Source organism: Etheostoma spectabile, unplaced genomic scaffold (genome assembly GCF_008692095.1).
Source record: "Etheostoma spectabile isolate EspeVRDwgs_2016 unplaced genomic scaffold, UIUC_Espe_1.0 scaffold00003712, whole genome shotgun sequence".
Classification (NCBI taxonomy): domain Eukaryota; kingdom Metazoa; phylum Chordata; class Actinopteri; order Perciformes; family Percidae; genus Etheostoma; species Etheostoma spectabile.
Window position 1 is genome coordinate 22,111 of NW_022603064.1, and position 26,829 is coordinate 48,939.

Sequence of the window (26,829 nt, forward strand, 5' to 3'; positions counted from 1 at the left end):
GTTTTTAAGCCACAGCACAGGTGAAAAAGATCAACCTTTCAACTTTCCACATCTAGTTTAAAGTGAGCTTACAGGTTCAAAATGGAGCTGAACACGGAGGAGGATTCCTCCCTAACGGCCGCTCTGCTCTGCTCCGTGCCCCCGCTGTCCGGTAATAGTTAAAGCAGATAAAAACCTAAAGAACACTCAAAAGCTTCAAGATAAAACTTACTTAAGAAGCTTCTTCATTCATGTTCAAGAGAAGGCCTGTTTCCAGCCAGACTATGAATTGATTCATGAAATCCCTGTTATTAACATGTGGTCAGTCCCATATGGTCTAGCGCAGGGGTACTCAACTACAAACTGAAAAGGTCCACTCACCAAGTTTCCAATGTTTCCAGGGTCCGAGGCCGTCGCGTATCCAAAATTTGAACTCCAAACGAAAAAGATGATAAATCCATAACAAGAAACATTTGAACTATGCACAAAGAATAGGTTCTGTCCAAGTCAGTGTGAAAAGTTGCACTTCTTCTGTGCCACCAGTTCTTTAAACTTTGGCACAAAAGGTGTGAGAGCCAGGCGTAGGCACTGGTGCAAATGTTCATTGGTGAGTTTGCCCCTGTATTTGTTCTTCACCATTGTCATTGTTGAGAAGGCTGACTCGCAGGAGTAAGTGGAAGGAAACATAGTTAGAATCTGGGGGGCCATTTTCTGCAAGACACCTGCAGGGGCCATCTTTGTCCAGAAGGTGGAAGGGTCGCAGAGAGATTCCTGCAGGGCAAGGTTTTCTTGAAGCTCAATCAGCTCTGTTTGTAGAGAAGCAGCACTAGCCCATGGGCAGACCTTCAGAGCTTCATTTGAGAATTCGGTCACATTTTTCACCAGGAATGGGTTTTCAACACACAGCAAGACCTGTTTTCCCAGGGGGAAATCTCCAAAACGGGTTTCAAAATTTGCAATCAACTTGTCCACAAATTCCACATAATTGTAGTGTTGTGGCTCTGCAGCTTGGCTTTTCAGATTTGGGAAGTGAAGCAGGCTTCCCTCCTGTAGGTCACTTTTGTAGATTTCCAGCTTCCTTTGAAAAGCGCGGATAGCTGACATGAGGTCACACACTGTGTTATTTTTTCCCTGGAGCTTCAAATTCAAATCATTGAGGTGGGAAGTGATGTCTGTCAAAAATGCAGCAATTTCCAAATTTTTATTGTTTTGGAGAAATTCCACATATGGTTTTGCTTTGGGACTGGTCTGATTCAGTAGAAATGTTTCTAACTCCTTCCGCAGTGCCCAAAAACACTCCAACACCTTCCCCTTACTAAGCCACCTGACATTATTGTGGAGAAGTAAATCATCAAATTCTGCATCCACATCTGTGAGGAATGAGCGTAGCAGGCGATGCTGCAAAGCAGAGGACGCCCTCAAAAAGTTGATGAGCTTCATCACTGTTGACATGATTTCTGAAAACTCCTTTCCCAAGCTGGCACACAAAACCATCTGATGAATGACACAGTGGTATGCTATGAGGTCAGGGTGATGTGCCTTTAAGAGGGAGACTAATCCCCTCTCTCTCCCAGTCATACTTGGGGCTCCATCAGTAGCAATTGAAACAACATGCTTCAGGTCTATGCCTTGGTCTTGCAACATCTGCATCACTGCATCATAAATGTCACTGCCTCTTGTATGGCCAAGAAGGGTTTTGACACCCAAGACATCTTCGAAAAATGCACCCTTTTCTGGGTCAAAAAATCTGACGAACATCATTAGTTGGGCTTGATCCGTGTTGTCAGTGGATTCGTCCAAAGCCAATGAAATGCAATTAGCATTTTTCACCGCAGTTTTCATTTGGTGCAATAAATCATCGGCGAGCATTTCAGTTCGTCTCGCTGCAGTAGAATCAGAGAGGGATATTTGGCTTATTTTTTGAGTAATGTCATCTTTAAACTGGGTTCCCTCATACAGAGCTATCGCTATCTCGTTCATACATTCCTTCACAACTTCGGCGTCAGTGAATGGTTTTTTATGCTTGCCCAAGACCCATGCCACTCGTAGCGACGCTTCAGTCGTGCGCTCTTGCTGGGTTGCTGACCTGACTATCACAGTTCGTGACGCTTGATATGATTCTTGCATTTGGTTTATTTTTCTGGTTCTCACCTCGCTGTTTTGGGGATAGTTTTCTTCGAAGTGCCCATGCTTTGTTTCATAGTGCCGCTTCACGTTTGAACTTTTGATGATTGCTACCGTCTCATTGCAGATCAGACACATCGGTTTTGTGCTCCGCGCAGGCAGGACAAATGCATATTTCTCTGTCCACTCCGCCTTAAACTCTCGGTTTTCTGAATCCACCTTTCGTTTTTTTTCCAGCTTTGAACACGCCATGTTTAATTCTGTTTGCTGAAAACTGATAACTAGCCCAAATCACTGACTGATATACAGGTCAGTTGCCATAGTGATGATAAGCAACCTTGTTTTGAGATCGTGGGAAAAGACTAGGCCTACAATCTTTGGTCTCGGTCCGGACGACATTGCATTTGGGTCCGCCCCCGGACCGAGGTCCGCCAGTTGAGTATGTCTGGTCTAGCGGTTAGGATTCCTGGTTTTCACCCAGGTGGCCCGGGTTCAACTCCCGGTATGGGAATTGGTATCTAGCCGATGAAGGTCTGCAGCAAGATCTGTAACATCTGTTTCATTGGTCCTGTATTAAATGAGAGCTTCCTGGCATATCTATGGATGTATTCATAAAATCACTGTTGTTATTATTCAACATGTCAGTCCCATATGGTCTAGCAGTCTGGATTCTGCCTAAATGGCACATAACCTTTACACACATTCTTAAGGAGTCCTCTGTAAACTACAATCAGTAGATCTGAGAAAGCTTTCAGTTAGTTTGATTTTACAGTCATTTGGCCTAAGTGGTGTCCAAAAGGTCTTGGTTGCTGCTCTTAAAGACTTCTTATAGTAAGGAAAACCCTGGTTTTCACCCAGGTGGCCCTGGTTCAATTCCCGGTATGGGAATTGGTATTTAGCTGGGGAAAGTCTGCAGAAAGATCTGTACGATCTCTGACATTGGTCCTGTATTAAATCAGAGCTGTAGTTACGTATGTAAAAAGGCAAAAAAGTGGAAGATTAACTCAAGAAGTGTTTAAAAAAAGATGAGCAAGTACAGCTGTATCTGTATCTGTTAACCATATGAATTATCTGTATCTGTATCTGGCGGGGCCAAACCCGGAAGTGGACAGGATTTAGGCTGAATCCCATTTCTTTGTCTTACCCCTACCCCTTACCCCTACCCTTGCCCCTACCCCTTGGCCCTTGAAACCAAGGAGTAAGTGGTAGGGGTAAAAACATACCCCTATGAAATGGGACACCACTTGGTTACATTACCATACAGTATTGATCACAAACTTCCAAGATGCCGTCTCTGTCTGTCAACTGTGTAGGTTTGGACAACAGTGGCATATGCATGTATATATTTATATATTTAATAGTTATTTTATGTCCACTTTGGTGGTGCAGAGGCAGATGTTTTTATCTGTGTAGTACTTAGGTCTGTTTGCAATCTGTATACATATGTATCATGTGTACATACATATACACCCTGTCTACAGGGTGTGTTGTATATCTGTTTCAGTTATCACCGTTTTGAATGTCCTTGATGTTCACAAAAACATTTTGTTAACAAAAATCTGTCTTTACTGCTGATAAATTAAACATAACAGGCAAAAACATTGCATAAAATTATGTTACAGAATAATTATCAACTATTAGAACCATAACTAACATGTCACACACATAAAAAGGCACTCATGTGTGTAAAACTAAAAAAATACACAAAAGACCACAAACAAACAAATTAACTACAGCTGTTCTGATATTCCTGACAAGTCTGGAGCCTGTTGGCAAGTACCCCCCCCCCCCTCACATTTCATCAGTGTCCCGTATCAAAACCAACAACAATATACAAGTGCATGAACAGGAATTAATTACAAATGATTACAATAACACAGTACCAATACAATAATGAATGGGTACAACATGAACACATGATTTAGGAAACTTCTGCGTTTTCAACCCCAAAGTGGATCAGCTGCTGTGAGCTGCTGCAGTCCTCCTGTGTGATACAGGGCGGTATATGTAAAGCACGTTGGTCGCCGACACAAAAGGGTTAGTTAAGTTTCCTGGTAACGTTAGCTAACATTATATATTTTTATTATATATAATAAATTAGTATTTACTAGACGTTATATAAAGTACATGAAGTTTAGCAACCATGATTACACACCAACATGTGTGCTGTGTACCATTTGTGTTTCAGAGCATTAACGCTTTGACTGGTGAGATCTCTGGTACCTGCTGGGCTTCGTATAATCTTCATGAGAGTCATGGAGAGACTTATGACAACGACTGGGATGCATATGGGACAGCAGAGCCGGGGGGACACTGTCCCAGGGTGCAGAGGAAGAAGACCGGGATGTCCGGGAGGGTTTGATGCGCTACTTGAAAAGTTAAATAAAAACTTTTCTTTGATAAGTTGTCTTGTTTTTTTAAAGTAACAGTGTGCAATATTGGAAACGACATAAAGTCCCTAGGTCAGGGGTGGGCAATTAATTTTTACCGGGGGCCGCATGAGCAACCCGAGCACTGCTGATAAATAATAATAATAACAATAATTTCATTTAACTTAACTTTATACAAAAGCAGATTGCTTTTGATGGTTTTATTTAAACTCTTAATCCTTAAATAATTATATTAAGCTATGTGAAATTAAAATAAGAAAACAAAAACAATCATTGAATCACTGCAATTTATTTTGAACTTGTTCACACTCCTCCCTTGCGTGCTCTTCATCAGACAGATTCCGGTATTCATCCTCGTGCTTCGTCCTGTCTACCACAAATTAAGCACACGGCTCTACCTTTAATTTCTGTAAAGAAATACTTGGCAGTCTGTTCTTTTTTTAGCGTGAGCGGACATCTCGGGGGGTAACCGGGCATCACTTGTCGCTGTGCACCTTCACTCACAGGTTACGCACGGACATACGTCAATAACAAACACTTTTCAAAATAAAAGCAGCACAGTTGTATTGCACTCACGACATAGATGTTTTTTAAAATGTATTTTGTAATTTGTGATTGCCGCTGTTCACCTTCACTCACAATCACAAACGCGCATACGTCCACACGGAAGTAACACAAATAACGCTTTTCAAAACAAAAGCAGCACCGTTGTATTGCACACTCGACATAGATATTTTTTAAATTTATTTTGTAATTTATGATGGGCCTGACAGGGACGCACAAAGGGCCGGATGTGGCCCGCGGGCCGTAAGATGCCCAGGTCTGCTATAGCTCAAAGTCTGTGTGTGCTTGATGTAGGATGAACATCCAAGACCCTTCAAAACTTGTGGAAAAACTTCTAAGTCAACATAACAAATATAACCTTTTTTTAGCATCTGTGTGTGTGTGTGTGTGTGTTTGTGTGTGTGTGTGTGTGTGTGTGTGTGTGGTGTGTGTGGGTGTGTACATGGGTATCAGTGTGAATGTGTGTTTGCATGATACCGAGAAAGAATCCAAACTACCAGAAATCTCTGTTTAGCTTCAAAAGAAGCTGGTTTTCAAAGTTCATGGCATCAACACGGGCCCTTTTGATGTAAACATCAGGCCTGCAGTGCTGAACAGTCTGTCGCAGGCAGCAGAGGCAGTTAGTGCCGTGTTAAGCCTCAATGACAGGTGGCATACTGCTGGGAAAGACTTCAGTACATCCATTGTATCACCTGGGCACCCCAGGTAGGTCTCCAGCTGTTTGGTATTTTCTTGGGAACTAGAGTGCTTGATTGCTGAAAAAAAGTCCTCCTCCTCCGAAGAATGGGACGTATCACCTTCATTCACCACAACTTGTTCCTTCAGGTGACTTTTGATGTAGTCAAGGCCTATGGAACACAAAAACCAATTAGATGTCAACACTCTAAGATGGTTTATAACATTATTTTGACCAAAAATATAATGATTACATAAATATTGCCATTTTGTTTGCACTACGTTAGGGATACTGCAAATGCTGGACTTTAAACTATTATAAGTGTAAAGTAAACATTGCAAGACATACCCAGTTTTGGGATACATTCATCACTTGTCCAGCAGGTCTTGAACTTGGGGACGAGAATGGCAGCGGCAATTAGCTCTGGATCTGTAAGCATCTGTCCAAAACGTTTTTCAAGCCCTGCTAGAAGTGCTTCAATCAAAGGCCGAAAGGACTTGGAGGAAATGCAGAGGTGCTGGAGCTTGGCCTGGAGTAGTGTTATTGTAGGTACCAACCATCCCATCTGTACATTGGCCTCTCCCTGGAGAACATCAAGCGCCTTTGCAATTGGGCTCATAGTCTTGGTATACTCTGCCAGAAAAGCAAGCTCAACAGGAGTGAACCTGACAATAAAAACAAAAACAATTAATGAATATAGAATTTCAATCATAGTGGGAATCAAAGTATTCATTAAGAAATTTTAAACCCATCCTTAACTGCAAGACATTATATAAATATAAAGCTACCTCATATTGCAGTCAATAAATCTACAAAATAAAATGGTAAGTACATACATAGGTATCTTTAGCGCACTGCAGACAGCTGTGATTGCTCCTTCTCCTTGTTCCTTTAGGATTCTCACAATCCTCTCCACGGCAAAGAAAAGGGAGTTCCACCGTGTCTCATTTGGCCTCAGGAGCTGAAGTTTGCAGTTATCTTCTATGATTTCAGCAGCTGTGGTAGATGTTGAGCTTTTGCTCCACAGACTTGAACACTTGGAGAATGCTGAACGAGACAGCCGCCTGTACACTGGATTTCCATTTGCTTTCAAGGCATCAGCAGTGGAGATCAGGTAGAGAAGGTGGCATGCACAACGTTGGTGCTTTGGCAGCTGGTATTCCAAGCGATTATCTTCATCCAATATTGTCCCGGCTTCAACAAACTCGACACCTGTGATATCTCCCCCCTCTTCTTCATCACTCTCTCCTCCCGTACTTTCCCTCGCACCCTGAAGTGCAGTATCTGGATTGTTATTTTCATCCAGCTCACCATAGACTCTAAAGGGCTTTATGAAATTTGAACCATTGTCAGTTGTTGTGCAAACAATCTTTTCTCGGATGTTGTACTCCACGTGTATATCGTTGAGAGCACTAGCAAGGGCAGAAAAAGTGTGTGAGCCTTTTAGCTGTTTACAAGCTAGGGCAGCACAGCGCCTCTGCAGAGTTGCACTATAGAGTTGCACTTGTTTTTAAGAGTGCCACGAGACATAATTGTTAGATCGGGCTGGAGGAGAAGCAGAAGGTCTCTGAATCCTTGCTGCTCAACTACACTGAGTGGGTGTAGCCCTTGAATGATAAAGTCAATGATTCCTTTATCCACACTGACCTGTGACACTCTCTTGGCTTCCCATAACTTTGGTTGTTTGGGTGATGGGCCTGCATCCGGGGTTGACTTTCTTTTCTGAACAGCTGAAGTGAGCTTTCTGTATCTCTCCATATGATTGACATGCATCCTCTGTGAGTGAAAATACAGACACAAACACACAAACACACAAAACAAATTGTTCAGTGATGTAGCCAAGACTGTCTGATGTAACTTACTATGAAATGTAAAACATTAGGCACCATGGCCTAAAACCTATATCTTGGTATAATTTCAACTAGCAAAATATCACAGTATCCATAGCCCATAATTATTTCTTAACATGTCAATACACTGTACATGTAGCCTCTACCTCTGAATGGGTAAAGCACTGGTATAGCAACTGTATGACAGCTATTACTGTTTTTTTTCTTTTGTGTGAACCTGCAAATTATTTATGAATAGCAAAGTCAAACTTTGAATTGATGTCATCCTTGATTCTAGGGACTGACTGACTGATCTGGGGAGTGCAAGCAAGGGCCATAAGATACAAATGTAACATTTCTTAACTGTCTTAACTTGTGCTCCCCACATCCCTTAACCAGCTCACACAGTTTGAAAGAAAAGTAAAGTCTTGAAATAAAAACATGAGTCCTCTAACTTACGTCTGGGAGGTTTGAGACATTATCGTTACAACATTAGCCCAAAATAAAGTCGATTTGAGACAAGACCGAGTAAGGTTAACTTAAGTGGTCTCGAAAACAGACAGCTACACGACAAGAGAATAACAGCCATAATCAAAAAACAAGTAAGCTTTCTTTATTTTCCTCGCCTCTTGGTACAGCTAGCCACAAACAAACATGGTGGTTTGTAAAAGTGATAAGGCTTGTTTGTTTGTGTTCAACCGGGGCTTCTTCTTCATCCCTCAACGTTCTTGTCTCGGCATTCATAGTTGTGTAAAAAATGTTAGCGTCCATTTTGAGCAAGTCGACATGTTTCTGGAGACTAAAAAAGGCTAAAAAAAATAAGGTCGTAAAGAAGCAGCTAGCTTAACTCTGACTTTTGTGTGGAGATATTATCGTTGAAGTTTTGTCAATATCATTATGGAGTTGCTTTTTAACGTAGCGTTATATAACGCCGTTGAAACGTTACTACAGCACTATTACACTAAACAAAATTACTGAATTCGTTTGTAATATAAAGTTATACATGTAGATATTGTATCAGCCAGCTGGTATTAGAATTTCAAATAAAGTGAAAGCTTGCTAACCTAGCTAACGTCACTTGAGTTACTTGCTAATAAAATGCTAGAGCACCAAGGCATGGTCATTGATAGCTAGCAGGAGAACAAATATAACTGACCATTAACATACACTTAATAAAGACAACAAACAACAAATAACTTTTGATAACAACAAAAATATGCATTTACCTCTATATGCTTTTTCAAATTCGATGGTGAATTCTTGAAAGCCAGCAGTTCATGGTGTTTTGGTTGGCACAATTTGCAGCACATTCGCCAGGAGTCATTCTTGATGCCTACTATGTCAAACATCTCTTTCAGATAAGGCCAAGGGTGATCGGGAATGTCTTGCTGCTTTTCTGCCGAGTCTCTGGGATCTCCGTTGTGTTCATTTTCAATCATCTCGTCGGCCATACTACTTGTCTGCTGGACAATACAATGTTCACTGCAAATCTTGTAACACAGTATCTATGAAGTTACACTTCACTAAACTTTTAAATTGGTTTACCACTATACCACCATCGCTGGACAATAGCCCACATATTTGGGCTGACAGTTGATAAACCTTCCCTTGTTAACTATGACATGGATGACTGAGAACCTACTATATAATGACATGTTTAATTCACTATATTATAATTTTTCAAACAGGTCCTACTGAACATCTGTAGGCTCAGTCAGGATGGCCGAGCGGTCCAAGGCGCTGTGTTCAGGTTGCAGTCTCCACTGGAGGCGTGGGTTCAAATCCCACTTCTGACCACATTTTTTTTCGTTTGGAAATAATATTTGAGAGTTGATATTGGAAATAAAGAACTTAGCAGTTCGTTGTATTTAAGAGGACATGAATGTGCACGAGAAGCACAAGTGCAAGTACAGTGTTTTGTGAGCATCTTTATTGTCAACACATGTAAAGTTACTGACTGTGATTTGTCAAATTCTTTTTTTTAACACATACTTGGCCTACATTTTGAAATGCATGCAGGTATACATGCATACAGTAGTATGCATGCGTTTAGGAATCCATGCTGAAGTTGACTAAAAAGAAAAATTAAAAAAATCATCTTTTGGAAATTTATTTTAATGCTTTAATTTAATAAAAAGGAAAAATAAGGGCAGTGTGTTGCCCAGCGATGGTGGTATAGTGGTGAGCATAGCTTCCTTCCAAGCAGTTGACCTGGGTTGGATTCCCAGCCATCGCAGTTTTCGTTGTGTGGTTACTTGCTTTATTTGTCAAGAAGTAACCAGAAAGGTTACTCAGCCAACATAATTTGATAAAATATTAGATGTCTACAAACACTGTCTGTCTACAGATACTGATGAAACAAGTTTTTTTGCATGCCCTGTGGAGAAATGTATCATTCATAATTTACTGTAAATGTTTAAAGGACATTAAACCTGTAAGCTTATTTTAAACTACATGAGGAAAGTTGAACGGCTGATTTTTTTCACCTCTCCTGAGAACAACGTCACGGGTCCCGGTGACCCAAAGGACAATGCCACGGGTCCCCTTGACCCAAAGGACATCGCCACTGGTCCCTGTTACCCGAGGGACAATGCCACGGGTCCCTGTTACCCGAGGGACAATGCCACGAGACCCTGTGACCTAAAAGGACAATGCCACGGGTCCCCATGACCCAAAGGACAATGCCACGGGTCCCCATGACCCAAAGGACAATGCCACGGGTCCCCTTGACCCAAAGGACATCGCCACTGGTCCCTGTTACCCGAGGGACAATGCCACGGGTCCCTGTTACCCGAGGGACAATGCCACGAGACCCTGTGACCTAAAAGGACAATGCCACGGGTCCCCATGACCCAAAGGACAATGCCACGGGTCCCTGTTACCCGACGGACAATGCCACGGGTTCCTGTGACCCAAAGGACATCGCCACGGGACCCTATGACCTAAAAAGACAATGCCATGGGTCCCCGTGACCCAAAGGGCATCCGCACGGATCCCCGTGACCCAAAGGACAGCACGATGGGTCAAACTGCATTGGTCCCGGGGACCTGAAGGACAATTCAAGGGTTTTAAAATGTTATCACACTTTGTCATTTTTCTCTGACATTGATTATTAGAAAATTCTAACCAGCATTAAGTGAGTAGGTTTAGGTCTGTGTGAATCTGGGCTGAGCATTTACCTGGGCTGAACTTGTGAACATCTTCTTTTGCGTATTCACTGTAAAGAGCCATTACTCCTCCAACTGGCAACTATTGTTCCAGAGACAATAGGATATAACCAACTGTAACTTGTACATTCAGGCAGATTTTCAGGTTGAACTTTGTTGAAAACAACATAAATGTCCTGTTACTGTAGATGGTGTGATCAGAAATGTCCAGGCCAGAACTGTATATCACTGTATATGTGATGAATGCATTTTATTGTGTCTTTTAAATATGTAACTTGGGTTTCACTGATGTAGTACTTAGCTAAGAAATGATACAGTGTAGTTTGATATAATTATGTTGAATATTTTTAAATTAGTGAGAAATTCTTTAAAAAAAATCAAAATCAATCTTTTATATAAAAGTTCTTTTATCAATTTATAATGTAACTATCAATATCTAAACAAAACGTTTAGAAGAAATAAACCTGTCTATTCAGTTAGTGTTTAAATATTAATGATGAAATGAATTCGTAAAGTTACAGAGTATTAGCATGGCAACAGTCTCCACCAATCAGAGACTTTGCTGTCTCACACACACACACACACACAATCAGTCACATACACGAACACACACACGCACACAAACAAACACACACACACACACACTCACACACATTTTCTCTCTCTCACACACAAGTACTATTTTATACACACTAAAAGTACTGTTTTTTTAAATGGAGTCTGGTTGGTTTAGTGCTAGCTACGTCGTAGCTGTTTCTGTGGAACAGAAAGACCTTAAATAGGTTATAAAAGGTTATATATCTTGAAGGGTTAATACACTTAACACTTCACCATTAAAACAAAACTGTATGTATTTAAAAAATTTAGCAAAACTGGGGTATTTTATTTATATACAGTCTATTAAGGCTCACATCACTAAACCCACCAGACTCCATGTAAATAAATAGTAATTTTAGGATAGTACAACACACTTCATTCAAACGCAACAGAAACCAAATAAAACTATGAAAAGCCATTTTTGGTCTTCTCTACAACTTCCCAAACATGTATAAATCTAGTGTTTGTTGAAATAAACACATACTTTACCAACTTACATGTGAAATTATGTTGGTTCTATACACGCTAAAAGTACTGTTTTTTAAATGGAGTCTGGTTGGTTCAGCGCTAGCTACTTTATAGCTGTTTCTGGTACACAGAAAGGTCTTAAATAGGTTTTAAAAAGTTATAAATCTGTGTATATCTATACCTTTACCTATTCAAATATACACACACACATACACAATCTATTCGGAACTCTAATTTGCATATTCCAGAACACGTCTTTGTGATGTCACTGACGTTTCCTTATGATGGAACTTGTCATCACAGTCGGTGTTCCGGTCCCTTTACCTTTAGAACACACAGACACACACACACACAGACACACACACACACACACACACACACACACACACACACACACACACACACACAGTGGGAAGCTCATTCTTAAGAAACTTAAGTGTTGAAGGGTTGGATCTACATTCACTCCTTACTCTGAAGTTATCGTGTTGGAAACTTGTTTAACATTATCATGAAGAAAGATTGTGCAAAGACTCTTGTTTCTCCGACCCTAAGGAGAATCCGAGGTTAGTGTGAGATCAAGGCAAATCACACTGTGATCTGTACTGTGGAATAATAAAAAAAAACAATTAAAAACATTTAGCAGCTATAATTCACAACAAATTGATGTTTTTCTCATTTTTAGAGCGTAATGTCAGGACGCCAGCGACTGCACATGATGGACCGACAAGGACAATTAAAAGAAGGCCAAGAAGACCCTGCTACTGCAATGGCTGAGAATCCATCACAGGTCAACTGCTTGGAAGGCAGCTATGCTCACCACTATACCACCATCACTGGGCAATGCTCCCTGCAATTCTTGCAACACATCTGGACATTGAGATTGATTTTTGCATTAATCCCCATGAACACTTTTAGTCCTTTTCCTTCAGAATAAGAGCTTCTGCAGCTCTTTCATAGACTGGAAAATAACACTTATTGGAGATGCCGGGGATTGAACCCAGGGCCTCATACATGCAAAGCATGCGCTCTACCACTGAGCTACATCCCCTTATAATTTTCAGATTTTTTTTTTACTTTTTCTGAGATCATTGAATAAGAGAAGAAACCTGGGTGAAGTATGTAATATTTATGTTGTATTTGGTTTCAAAATGTGGCGGTGGCTGGAAATTGAAGCTTGGCCATGGTACAAATCTAGTCAAAAAGTAACACATCTGTTGCCTTTCTGCTGCACAATACAACACTGCAAATCTTGCAACACATCTGGGCATTGAGAAATGCATAAGTGGAGACGGGTGGCTTCCAGTACCTATGAGATAATACAATATTGTTCATGAAGCCACAAACTATGTAGGGTGTTGTTTTAAAGCCCCAGATCCCTAACAGGGAGTATACTTCCTTCAGTGTTCAGTTAATTTTCTGATCGGTTAAGATTTCTATGGGGACCATAGAAATCATGATTGTACTTTTGTTTTTGAATGGTACATGAACATATTTTAAAGAGTGGTTTTATATCTGTGCTGCGAATTTTGACAAACTGTTTTGATCACTTGAGGTATTTCCGTGTAGTCTTTGGTCTTGGACAGTTACCTTGCAATCTAAAACTGTATATCCTATTGTCTCTGGAACAATAGTCGGCAGTTGGAGGAGTAATGGCTCTTTACAGTTAATATGCAAAAGAAGATGTTCACATATTCAGCCCAGGTAAATGCTCGGCCCATATTCACACAGACCTAAACCTACTCACTTAATGCTGGTTACAGTATTCTAAAATCAATGCCAGAGAAAAATGATAAAGTGTGATTACATTTTTAATAGTAATATTGGCAGTTTTTAAAAAAAGTATTGGCTTTTTCCTTGCAAAGGTTTTTTTTCCAATAACATTAACAAGCATACCATTAATTAGGGTGCCTGTGTTTGTCACGATGTGGCGATTTTATATTTGCAGGTAGTGTGGCTGAGTGGTCTAAGGCGCTGGATTTAGGCTCCAGTCTCTCTGGAGGTGTGGGTTCAAATCCCACCGCTTCCATTTGCATATATTACATAGCTGGAAGCCAACCGATGTGGTTTCTTACTTGTGGTGTCATTTAAGCTGAATTTGGTGAAATAACTAGAATCATCCATCAATCACCTTGCTGAGATTATTCCTTGTTAACCTGAGTTTCAACAATTGGTGAAACCTTCCTTTCCAGCACTTTGGAGTAGAAAATCAACAAATAATAGCGATAGTTAATTGTGATTTCTAATTGTCGTTATCATTTTGGCCATAATGGTGCAGCTCAAATAGATTTTATCAAACCAGGTTGGGCAAGTAACCCTTCTGCTGACTTCTTGTTAAAAAAGCAAGTAACATCACTCAAAGAAAGCTACTGCGATGGCTGGGAATCAAACCCAGGTCAACTGCTTGGAAGGCAGCTATGCTCACCGCTATACCACCATCGCTGGGCTATACAATGTTCACTTCAAATCTTGTAATACATCTGGGTATTGAGACTGGAAATGCACTCTATCACTGAAAGCACCTCCAGGGGGGGTCCTGTGTTATCACAATCACAGGAGTGGGAAGTTCATATGATAACGCTAGCTTCCTTCAATAGCTCAGTTGGTAGAGCGGAGAACTGTAGAGGCATAAAGTTGAAATCCTTAGGTCGCTGGTTCAAATCTGGCTTGAAGGAGAACTTTTTTTCCAGAGTTTCCCTTCAGGGATCAATAAAGAATTTCTGATTCTGATGTAGAGATGGACAGACGACCCAAAAGCATGATACTTCTTGCCGAGACATAACATGATATGAGCGCAGAAATCCTTTTACAACAGGCTTTACGTGAGATTCATGAAACGTTCGTATCACACCAATCAGAGCGTAAGAATGATCGTACATTGATAAATACAGTGGCTGGAAAGCTAAGAAGTGATAGTAGTATTTTGATGAATTTGCGTCACGTATGACACTCTCTTTTCCATCACTTTCAATACATAAACAAGATTATTCAATCCATGCCTCCACTTCTATGCAAAGTAGTCTCATCCAGGACCTATCGCACCCTAAGCAAGAATCATAAACCCTAGACCAATGAACAAGGAGAGTCACGTCCTGCTTGTTTCGTCCGGGAGTTGAACCTGCGATCGCTTACACCCAACGCGAGAGTCATACCCCTAGACCAATGAATTCAGTAAAGCCATTCTCAGCAATTAGCAATTTTCCATCACGTACATGTGATCAGTCAGTGACTAGAAAGGCAATTGTTAAGTAGTTTGTTTGGCATGTAGTGTTTTTATGGCTCCACTGCCAGATTGAGCTTTCTGATTATATTGGACAAAAGACTACTTTTGACACCAAACATTTAAAAATGTTTCCATTGCGTGCAGTTGAAGCAGGATATGAAAAATTGCCAACGTGCTGTACTACAATTTTGCTTCCTCCTCATCTGTGTTAAATTAACGATAAACTGGACAGTAAATTACGGATTAGGTTTGTAACAGCTCCTGCCTTCAGGGCTTGTCTGGGAGTTTAACCCACAACCTCTCGCACCCAAAGTAAGAATCATACGAGCCACTTAAAAACACCTTATTAGCAATTTTCCATCAAGTGAATGTGACTAGTCAGTATCTCGAAAGGCAAAGTAGTCCCATCCAGGACCTAGCGCACCCTAAGCAAAGTTAAACATTTGGTAGACCTTGCAACTATCATTTATGTGAGCTTCCTCGAAGAGTCTTGAAGGATTCTACTGAAGCAATAATGAGCCAATACCTTGTTAAAAAATGTTATCAACACCCTTCACTCTTTGCAATTTTTCTCTGACATTTTTTATTTTAGAAAATTGTAACCAGCATTAAATGAGTAGTTCTAGGTCTGTGTGAATGTGGGCCAAGCATTTACCTCGGCTGAACTTGTGAACATTTCTTTGGCATATTCCCAGTCTGATCAAGTCCAGGTGCTGGAAAAGCTGTGATTCACGTTTTGAGGGAATGGGATCTGCATGTGCTTTCTTACCAGGAAGTTTCTGGAGGTCCAAATGGCATCTTTGATGGCGGCCAGGGTGAGCCACTGATTTGCAAAGTTACATGCTGGTATCTGTTTCTTTGGCCTGACGGATGGACAGACGACCCAAAAGCATGATACTTCTTGCCAAGACATAACAAGAAACAAAAAAAAGAGTTGGGGAGATAGAGTTAAGCCCTGACAGAATAGAGAACTACAGACAAAAGTTATGAAATAGTAACAAGTGTGACCAGAAGAGTTGGAAAAAAACTAGAACTATAAAGTACAAACCTTTCTTCAAGAAATCTTTTTGTGCTCACATTGGCCCTCATGTCTGAACGTGCGTACTACCTAAAACGGCGTAGGCCGATTCCTATGCAAAGTTCGGCAATGTATGTGGAGTACATAGGTCTCCAATACATGGTTTTATTAAGATTAAAGACCAAATTGTTAGTTTTTACGATTTTTTTTTTTTTTTAAACAAAAAAAACAACTGATGCTGAAAATACAGTGACTTTCAGGTGGTTGAATACTGCACAAGCACATGAATGGAAGTTGTGATTCTGTGGTTATTCTGAGATAAGACAACAAAAGGCATTCTTTAAGGGTGGTAGCAAAAACGAGACTCACAGTATATAAAACAAAAGCTCTTCGTGACAATATTGTGTTATCTCATAGGTAAACAGGAAGCACTCGTCTCCATGAATGCTTTCTTAGCATTTATTTTCGTCTGTGTTACAAAGATTTGCAGTGGAACGTTGTATTGTCCAGCAGAAAGGCCACAGGTGTGTTACTTTTCCACTATGATTTATAACATAGCAGTGAAATAATTTGCCCAGGTTTGATTTTCCAGCCACTGCAGTTGCATTTACAGGTTTTGAAGCCAATACACGTTAACATTACATGTTTTACCCAGGTTTTTCTTTTATTCAGTGATATTTCATCCCAAAAGGATAATAAAGATAAGTCTCTCAGAAAAAAGTCAAAAAAATCTGAAGATCTTCAGGGGATGTAGCTCAGTGGTAGAGCTCATACTTTACATGTATGAGGACTGGCATCTCCAGCAGGTATTATGGGTAGAGTCTTTAAAAGAGCTGCAGAAGATATTACCTCCTGTGGTAATCTGATGGACAGCACAACAAGGACTTTAAATGTACGTTTTTCTTAAGAGCTGAAGATTTGAATGGTTTAAATAACTGAAAGAACACAGAAGTGACAGAGTCTAAGAATGTATGGAATGAAAAGAACTAAATAGAACAACCTCCTACAATGAAATGGGTTTGAGTACAGTAGCTCAGGGGTCTCAATGGGGGTCTCAAGAGGGTCGTACTAATTATAGGGGAATCGTCAAGTAGTTGAAAAAACAACATATAGACTGGGGAATGGTTTTTACATTACCAAGTTTGGTACCTGGAACAGAGGAAAAGGGTCTGAAGGTCGGTCGAGAACACAAAGGGGAAAGAATTGAACTTTAAAAATTAGTGGTCTGGACAAGTTGGGCCTCAATGAAGAGTCCTTCTGCAGACTGGTTGCATCTCCATATCAGTATGTATCGACACAAGCAGAGCATTACAGCAGGAGCCGCTGTTGCCATGTTAGCTACAGTCAGATTCCAGCGTGCATCTCTAGTTCCCAATTCAGTCGTGCTTTAGACTCACACCATGCCCACCAGGTGGGGCATTAACAGCTAACTAAATATTCAGACTAGTCATGAGTTTTAATCCCACAGAGTTGAAATTAAACTTCCAACAGCAAAATATATACAAATGTGTATTTCTTGTCTAGGTAGTGGAATCTCAAGATGCAGAGTCCCTAGAACTGTGGCGGTGTAGTCTCGTCTCCATTTAGCAGCAGTTACAGACAGACAAGCTCCCTAGTCACTTACTGGAATGTGTGACTCAAGTCAGAAGTGGCATATCTGTGAGCTAATGACAGCCCGGTTATAGTGGCCATTTTAATAAATATGGCACAGAAACCCAGTTCAATAAGTTTATTCACAACGTCAGTCAGAATTCAGTGGTTGACTTTACATTCCTTTTGAAAAAGGACTCGTGAATCTCCCAAAGGATTACATTAACGGAGAAGGTGCATTTAAGTTCCTGAAATATAAAAGCAAAAACAATTAGTGCATCTTGTTTGACATTGATGCACTGGGGCAAACCTTTGTTGGGCTTTAAGGTGTGTGTTTCCCCTGAGTTTCAAACACAACCTGAAGTCTCACACTTGCCTTGGCTTCAGAGTTGGAATCACAGTCGCTAGCAGCAGCGTTGCCTTGTAGCAGCAGTGTTGCCGGTCTTGCACGTGGTACGTTCCAGGAGCATTCAGGAAGTAGTTCAAACCTTGGACAACCTAAGTTACAGTAAACAGGACTCAGACATGTGAGCGCCAATAAGACAACGCAAGTCATTGAATATGTAAGGATTAAGGGCCAATGTCAAAAAGAAGAAAACTCATGAGTTCAGAGATTAAGTAACAAGTTTGACATTGGCCCTAATCCTCTTCCATAGTAGAAAAAATAAGGTTTAACGTTACCTGACTTGAGCCGATGTAATGTCCAGAATTGCGTAATTAAACATGTCTTCTGTGTTGGCTTTGTTGAATTCAACCACAGCAAACTGCGCCGCTTCTAAAACATCAGTGCGGTTCACCGCAGAGATGGCAAAAGTACTCACTTTCCGTACTTAAGTAGAAGTACAGATACTTGTGTTAAAAAAATACTCTGGTAAAAGTGGAAGTACTGATTAAACTTCTTTACTCAAGTAAAAGTAACAAAGTACAGGCTTGAAAATTTACTTAAAGTATAAAAGTAAAAGTAGCCTTGCGAAAGCTACCTGGACCAGACAAATGTTACTAGAGAGACGCTGAGGGACATCAGGGGACATGGAGGACATGTCTTTATATGGCAAAGGCTACATTTTAAATGGATGTCTGCCAATAGGCCTAAAACATAACATACATGGTTATAATGACAGAAACTGGGACTCCAGGTTAATAAGATTCTGACTCATTAGCAAGATATGAATTCAGTTTCTATTTTTAATCTTCCACTTAACATTTAAATGAATCTACATTTATGTATGTGCTCAAATACGGCTTCTGGAAATAAAATAAAGGATTAAAATATGAATGACTAAACAGACATTAATGAAGAAGTTCCCCAGCACATTGGCCAGGAGTCCTTCTTGATGCCTACTGTCTCAAACATCTCTCAGATAAGGTTGAGGATGATGGGAATGTCTTGCTGTTTTCTTCATTTTCAATCATGTCGCCCTCCATACTACTAGGCTATGTGTTAACGTTAGCGCCATCAAGCCTCAATGATTTTCTGTGAATTAATGCAGAATGCTGAATCTGTTGAGTTGTCTTAGTCGTGCATCAAATGCAACGTACAGTAGATATATTCCCATCCATTTAGATTTAATATGGTATTGATGACGTAAACAATAATAAGATTAACTCAAGTGATATGATGTAAAAGTTGAGGACTAGATTAGGACTAGATTGAAACTGATTCTGGTTTCAAACTTGGCCCCAGGTGTGTCTGTTAAAACAGACGGAGACGACTTCTCTCTAGTTAAGTTTCCATCCACTTGTCAACTGAACTACAGTATCTGGAGTTCGGTTAAAAAAAACTCATGCGAATGAATAAAGCTGGTGAAAGTGTTGATGCTTCATTAAGATCAACGTGCAACCCAGCTAACAGGTGAAGAACACACCAGAACCACCAGCTAACAGGTGAAGACCATACCAACAACACTAGCTAACAGGTGAAGACCACACCAGAACCACTAGCTAACAGGGAAGACCACACCAGAACCACTAGCTAACAGGTGAGACCACACCAGAACCACTAGCTAACAGGTGAAGACCACACAGAACCACTAGCTAACAGGTGAAGACCACACCGAACCACTAGCTAACAGGTGAAGACCACACCAGAAACACTAGCTAACAGGTGAAGACCACACCAGAACCACTAGCTAACAGGTGAAGCACACCAACCACTAGCTAACAGGTTGAAGACCACACCAGAACCACTAGCTAACAGGTGAAGACCACACCAGAACCACTAGCTAACTTACTTTAAATGTGCAAGAACTATAGACCAATAACAGGCATGAGTAAGCTGACAACATGAGTTAGACGACTTACAGTTCTCAAAGAGGCACACACACAATCTCAGCTGATTATCCTCCGGACAGCTTGTCTCTTTTTCTTTTCTCTCACTTTTTTCTCCGTGTGGCGCGCGCACCCGCTCGCGGTGTGTGGCGCGTGTCCGCGCTATTGTCCGACATAACAACCTCTTGTACAAAACTAAAGTAACGAGCCAATTTTTAAAATGTAAGGAGTAGAAAGTACCGATATTTGTGTTAAAATGTAAGGAGTAGAAGTAAAAAGTCACCACAAAAATAAGTAGTAAAGTAAAGTAAAAATATCAGAAAAATCTACTTGAGTACAGTAACAAAGTATTTGTACTTCGTTACTTCCCATCTCTGGTTCACCGGGACTTCTTGTGGGCTACCGGGAGGCAGAGGAGGAGGAGATTGTCCAGTTACAAAGTGGCCGGTAAAAGCAGAAACAAAAACGCAAACCCAGACAAACAGCATGATCGCAACAGGTTGTTCTGCAGTGGCTATTAGGAGTCCTGTTATCGGTCTGAGGGACTAGTTCAAAGCGAGTTAATAAAACCGTCTAGAGGTATATACACACACCTGTTTCCTTTCTGTGATGAATGAACACCCACACAGGTGTTTCTAGTTAAATTGGCTGATTAGACCCAACCATGGACTCTGTGGGTGTCCTTTTGGTGCGTTCGTGCACCGGGAATATCAGGGACCGACCCCATCATTACATTGTTTTTCTGACTGCCAGCAATGTCTAATAAGGAGAAATCCCAGTCTCGGGAAACTTCCGGATTGGTACAAAGGGCTTAATAGGGAGTGAGATAGGGAGAGGTGAAACAGAGTGTGTCCTCTTTCTGTCATATTGGCGTTTGGCCATAACAACTTGTTGCATTACTGCCACTAACTGTTGGGCATAGCCAGAGCAGGGGTTACCAAAATTCAGCCCGCGACCCCCAAAGTAACCGTGCAAGTGACTTCGCGACCCCCCCCCCCCCACTATAAAAACATTGCGCGCAACCGCGCCGCACTACAGGCATATCCAACATAAAAGCGTATTGACGACACAATAACACAACAGCCATGACATTATTCTACAGTAATTTACTCATTACTTTAATTTGAACTTAATCTCACCTAATGAGGTGGATGGTAATATGTTAGGAGCACAGCAAGTAAAAAGCTCTATATTTTAATTTAAAATAGTTTTATACATTACACACTAGGACAAAACAAAAGAAAAATCCCTTTTACCTATTTCGGTCATACAGTATTCGGTATTTTCGTGGTGTTGGTTTTAATCGGTCTGGAGAGTAACAACTGTGGGCATCAGCGATGGGGCGAGGTAAGCCCCGGGTGGTAACGCTGCTACCCATGAGTACGGCGTGGATGGACTCCGTTCTGGACCAGAAGGCAGCGCCGGCGCTCGATCGGGGAAGGAGCGGTACACGGAGCCAGATGGCCGGTGGCTGCCTGCGTGTGTTATACAACTTTATACATCCTCAAACTGGCTGGAATCACACAACATCCTCTCCAAGGAGGGCACCAGCAGGGACATTGTCTGGAGGAAGTTCAGGCAGCAACTGGCAGAGGAGCGAGACACGAGTTAGAGGAGACAAGGGAGCGGGGGGGGTCCGAGCAGCGGGGGGGGGGGAGCGGTCCGAGGAGCAATGCGCACCACAGCAGACACCAACACGGAGGCAGTGACAGGTTAGGTTAGGTTATAAATGTTCAAAGAAAATACTTTAGGTGTTATTGATGTTTACATACCATATTTTTCAGATGTGAATGGAATAATTACGTTTTACTATGCCATGATTGAGTTATTGAAGCACCTGGGCAACTCAAGTGTATTATCATGACAGATTATAGAGTTTAGAATCTTGCGGTCAAATGACCGCGGTTCCAGTACTTTTGGAATCCCGACAGTGTAGTGTTAATGTTGGAGACCGCTACTCGGAAAGAAAGAAATCAAAACAGCTGTTCCCTTTTTATTTAGTTGTTGGTTTATTTTAAATTTAGCCACTAGTTTTATCTTGTGTTAAAATCATGGCTAACATGCTATTTCTAATCATTTTTAAATTTTTATTTTATTTCTGGAAATCAACTCGCGACCCCCCTCTCGGCTCGCGACCCCCCTGGGGGTCCCGACCCCCACTTTGGGAATCACTGCCTTAGACCACTCTGCCACACTACCTGTAAGCGTCAGCTCTCCACATCGTGACAAACACAGGCACCGTAACTAATGGTATGCTTGTTAATTTATGGGAAAAAAACCTTTGCAAGGAAAAAGCCAATACTTTATTAAAAACGGCCAATACTTTATTAAGAACCAAAACCAACCAAACGGGAACGTTTGTGTGAAGGTACGGCGAACCGCCGGGGAACGTTACAGTTGGTTGGTTCTCTTAACGTTCTGGAAACGTTAGAACCAGGATGGGAATCCTAAACGTTAGTTTTGGTTTGGTTCGAACTAACCTTTAGAGAACCAAAAACTAACGTTCTCTAAACATTCTGTGTTAGTGGGGTACTTATTGCTGTCAAAAGGTATGGTGTTATATTTGACAATGATACTCAATACAGGAAACATGACAATGCATAATATTTTTTTTTATTCTTCAAGTTTGTCTTTTGTCGTTAATGGCCACAAGTGAACAGTTCCTTTCTGCTTTGACCAACATATTTTGCTTGTTTTTCCAGCCCCTGAGTATGAACAGCAGAGCAGGTGGCGCAGCGGGAAGCGTGCTGGCCCATAACCCAGGGTTCCTATACTTTGTACCAGCAGAAATATATTTCCAGTCTGATGTTAACAAAGCATCTGTTGCTGCAAGTGTCTGAAGTGAAGGGAAATGTCTCCACCGCCTGAAGAGTAAACTTAATAGTTTTGTCAAGTTCACTCATCCAAAAAATAGGAACTACAGTGCTCATACTGCTGTAACACCCATTAAAACTGGAGCATTAAACTAAATACATCACACTACAGTTAATAAATACTGTAATAGAAACATGTATGTTTAAAGTGCTTGTTGTGCTGTCTACCAGTCAGATTACCACAGGAGGTAATATCTTTAGCAGCTCTTTTAAAGACTCTACCATAATACCTGCTGGAGATGCCAGGTCCTCATACATGTAAAGTATGCGCTCCACCACTGAGCTACATACCTGAAGATTTTCAGAGTTTTTTTTACTTTTTTCTGAGGATAGACTTAGACTTATCTTTATTATCCTTTTGGGAAGACTCCCGCAAGGAAATTGAAATATCACTGAATAAAAGAAGAAAACTGGGTAAACCATGTAATGTTAATGTGCATATGGCTTCAAACCTGTAAATACAACTGAGGTGGCTGGAAATCAAAACCTGGGGCAAAATACTTGCATGCTTGATATAAATCCTGTCAAAAAGTACCACATCTGTTGCCTTTCGCTGGACAATACAACGTTCACTGCAAATCTGCATTGCGGACTGAAAATAAATGTAAGAGATACATTGGTGGAGCCAGACCGACATGAGATAATAAAACTTCATTGTTGAAGGCATTTCTGCAATTTCTTATATTGCAATGAGTCATTAATTTGCTACCACCATTAAAGAACACCTATTGTCAGCAGGATTCAAACCAACATTGTTCATGAAGTCACATCTGCAATTTGTCATTGGTTTTTCTACCACTCTAAAGAAGCCTCTCATTGTCGGCAGGATTCCACCTGCGCGGGGAGACCCCAATGGATTTCTAGTCCATCACCTTAAACCACCGGCCACGACAAACTGAAACAAGCCCATCTGTTTGAATGAATGTTCATAAACATTTCAATTGGTAGTAATACCAGACATGACAAAGTGCAAATCATAGTCGTGGATAGTGTGGATGAAGTTTGATTATTGATATGCTCCCTTAGTTGTACAAGAGTTATTTTGTAACAGAGATCTAATGTTTTATCAAATCCGGTTGGGCAAATAACCTTTCTGCTTACTTCCTTATTTGTTTCTGCATTTGTTCAGAGCTATGTCTGATGATGAACTCACTACCAGGACAAACCCAAGAGATAGCACTTATGAACCCAATAATCATCAGTGTCTCCATTTGAGAGATCTGAATGTGATTACAATGACATCCATCTTTCAGTTAGTCTGTAGCATTGTCATGTTCAACTACCCCAACAAGTAGCACTTACTGAATTCAACAGTCAAGTCAATGCTAAAGTTAGGTAATAGGAATGACTTAGAAACATTTCAGCATTGTTCAACCAGTAACAAGGGGAGAATATTCCTTTTAAACATTTCTATAGGGAGGTCAGCAAAACTACCCATCTGTCTGTACAGACTACAACTCAACCCTTTTTCAAACCTAAGCTTTGTGAGTAACGTTTCCAGATGTGCTCGTTGTGTAGGTGTTGCAGAAATGCTGGAGTAGTGTGGATCCGTGGCCTAAAAATAACAAAAATATGCGTTGGTATAGGAAAACGGTATATTAAATGATATATAGTCCAAGAAAGAAAGACAAAACCTTTACATAAGCATTGAGCATGTTCTGCTGTCAAAGAGAGCTTTACCGTGACGTAGGATCACCTACCTCAGGATCCCGGAATCCACAAAAACAACAAATGAGGCTAAAGAGTTATATAACCATTTGAATTAAAACATGTATGTGCATGAGTGAAGACAATGAAACCTGTACACTTTTACTATCTGTGTTGTTTCTCTTCGCTGACATAGTGCCAAATGTTGTCCGCGCATGGGACTCGAGCCCTGAACCATTTAATGTATAACTCAGTGTTAAAAATTAAATAAAAATCAAACATGTTTTCTGCCCGGTTTCCAATCCGGGACCAGTTTCAGCAGGGTCTGATTTAAAGATACTGGTACTCTTTAAAAGTGTTGGGGTTCTAGCGTTAAACTAATGAGGAAGAATCTGACAAATCTAAATCTATTTACCAAAAGTAAGTCCAGGAACTTACTCTTTCAAATGTTAAACCTGTATCTGTCAAGTCCTGACCATTCCCTGACTGGGAACTGAACCCGGGCCACTGCGGTGAGAGCGCCGAATCCTAGCCTCTAGACCATCAGGGAGTCACAGCTATCAAATGCATCTTTGTAGATGTGAGTTTCCTTGTGTAAATATGAAAGTGACTTGTAAAAAACAAAAAGCTTTACAAATTTTGGGAAAAAGAAAAAACCCACAAAGATTTAAGAATGAAAATCAGAGGGAGAAGACAAGGACAGATCGGTGGCAGAGACGGGGGACAGATCAGAGGGAAAAGACGGGACATATCAGAGGGAGAAGACAGGACATATCAGAGGGAGAAGCAGGGACAGATCCGTGGGAGAAGACGGTAATATTAGAGGGAAAAGACGGGGACATATCAGAGGGAGAAGAACGGGGACATATCAGAGGGAAAAGACGGGATATATCAGAGGAAAACAGAGGGGACATATAAGGGAGAGAAACGGGACAGATCTTGTGGAGAGAAGACGGGGACAGCATCAGAGGGAGAAAATGGGACATATCAGAGGGAGAAGCGGGGACATATCGAGGGAGAAGACGGGGATAGATCAGAGGAAGGAGACAGGGACAGATCAGAGGTAGGAGACAGGGACAGATCAGAGGAGAAAGAACGGGGACAGATCAGAGGAAGAAGACGGGGATAGATCAGAGGAAGGAGACAGGGAAGATCAGAGGGAAGAGACGGGGGACAGATCAGAGGGAGAATACGGGGACAGATCAAAGGACCAACACACGGAGCCTTGGATTCCTAATAATTAAACTGAAATAATAAATCTGTCTGCCAGTGAAGAGGGGACAGATCCGTCTGGGGAAGAGGGACAGATCAGAGGACCAACCCAAATCACGAAGACGGGACAGATCCTTTTTTCGTCCTTATTTCTTGTTGGCAAACAGAAGAACTCAGTTTTGTTTTATTTTTCAGTTTGCGTCTGTTTTAAAACCCTGAGCACCTTATTTAATAAGTTTGTTGCTGAATGTTTTATTTTGAAAGAGGTAAAACCACTTCCTGATAAAAGAGGTTGTACTATCTGAGGTTTATTCATAAAGTGTGTGTGCGTGTGTGTGTGTAAAAAAAAAATGATTCAGTTTGAAATATTTTCATCCACAAATAATTATTCGTCTCAAAGCCGTAGTAACTCATAGTATAGTATGTCAAAATATTCAAAAAGTCATAGGATAACATGTCGAAAATCATAAAAGTCATAGTTTAGTATGTCAAAAATTCATAAAAGTCATAGTATGTATGTCGACAAATTCCTAAAAAGTCATACTACAGTTGTTGATAATATTTATAAAAAAGTCATAGTATTGTATGTCAAAAAATCATAAAAAGTCATAAACAGTCATAGTATAGTATGTCAAAATTCATAAAAAGTTCAAAAAAATCCTAAACAGTCACAGTGTAATAAGTCAAAATATTCATAAAAAGTCACAGTATAGTATTTCAAAAACTTCATGAAAGTCATAGTATTAGTATGTCACAAAAATTCATAAAAAGCATCATAAAAAGTCATAGTATACATGTCGAAAATTCATAAAAGTCATAGTTTAGTATGACAAAAAAATCATAAAAAGTCATAGTATAGTATGTCAAAAAATTCATTAGGATAGTATGAAAAAAAACATAAAAATTCATAAAAGTCATAGTATAACATGTAAAAAATCATAAAAGTCATAATTAAGTATGTCAAAAAATCATAAAAAGTCATAGTATAATATGTCGAAAATTCGTAAAGTCGTAGTATAAATGTCGAAAACATAAAAAGTCATAGTTTAGTATGTCAAAATCTTCATAAAGTCATAGTATAGTATGATGAAAAATGTATAAAAGTCATAGTATCGTAATGAAAAATTCATAGTATAGTATGTCGAGAATTCACAAGTTATAGTATAGTATGTCAAAAAAATCATAAAACTCATAGCATACTATGTCA

General features: G+C 40.5%; 2 non-coding genes across 2 annotated transcripts; one reads left to right on the forward strand and one right to left on the reverse strand.

Annotated features, from left to right (window-relative positions):
• Window positions 1-12,770: 12,770 nt before the first annotated feature.
• trnaa-ugc (transfer RNA alanine (anticodon UGC)) lies at window positions 12,771-12,842 on the reverse strand. The gene has a single exon. It is a non-coding gene; the product is annotated as a tRNA-Ala (tRNA).
• An 896-nt stretch (window positions 12,843-13,738) lies between these two features.
• On the forward strand, window positions 13,739-13,820 carry trnal-uag (transfer RNA leucine (anticodon UAG)). Its single transcript has one exon. It is a non-coding gene; the product is annotated as a tRNA-Leu (tRNA).
• Window positions 13,821-26,829: the final 13,009 nt, after the last annotated feature.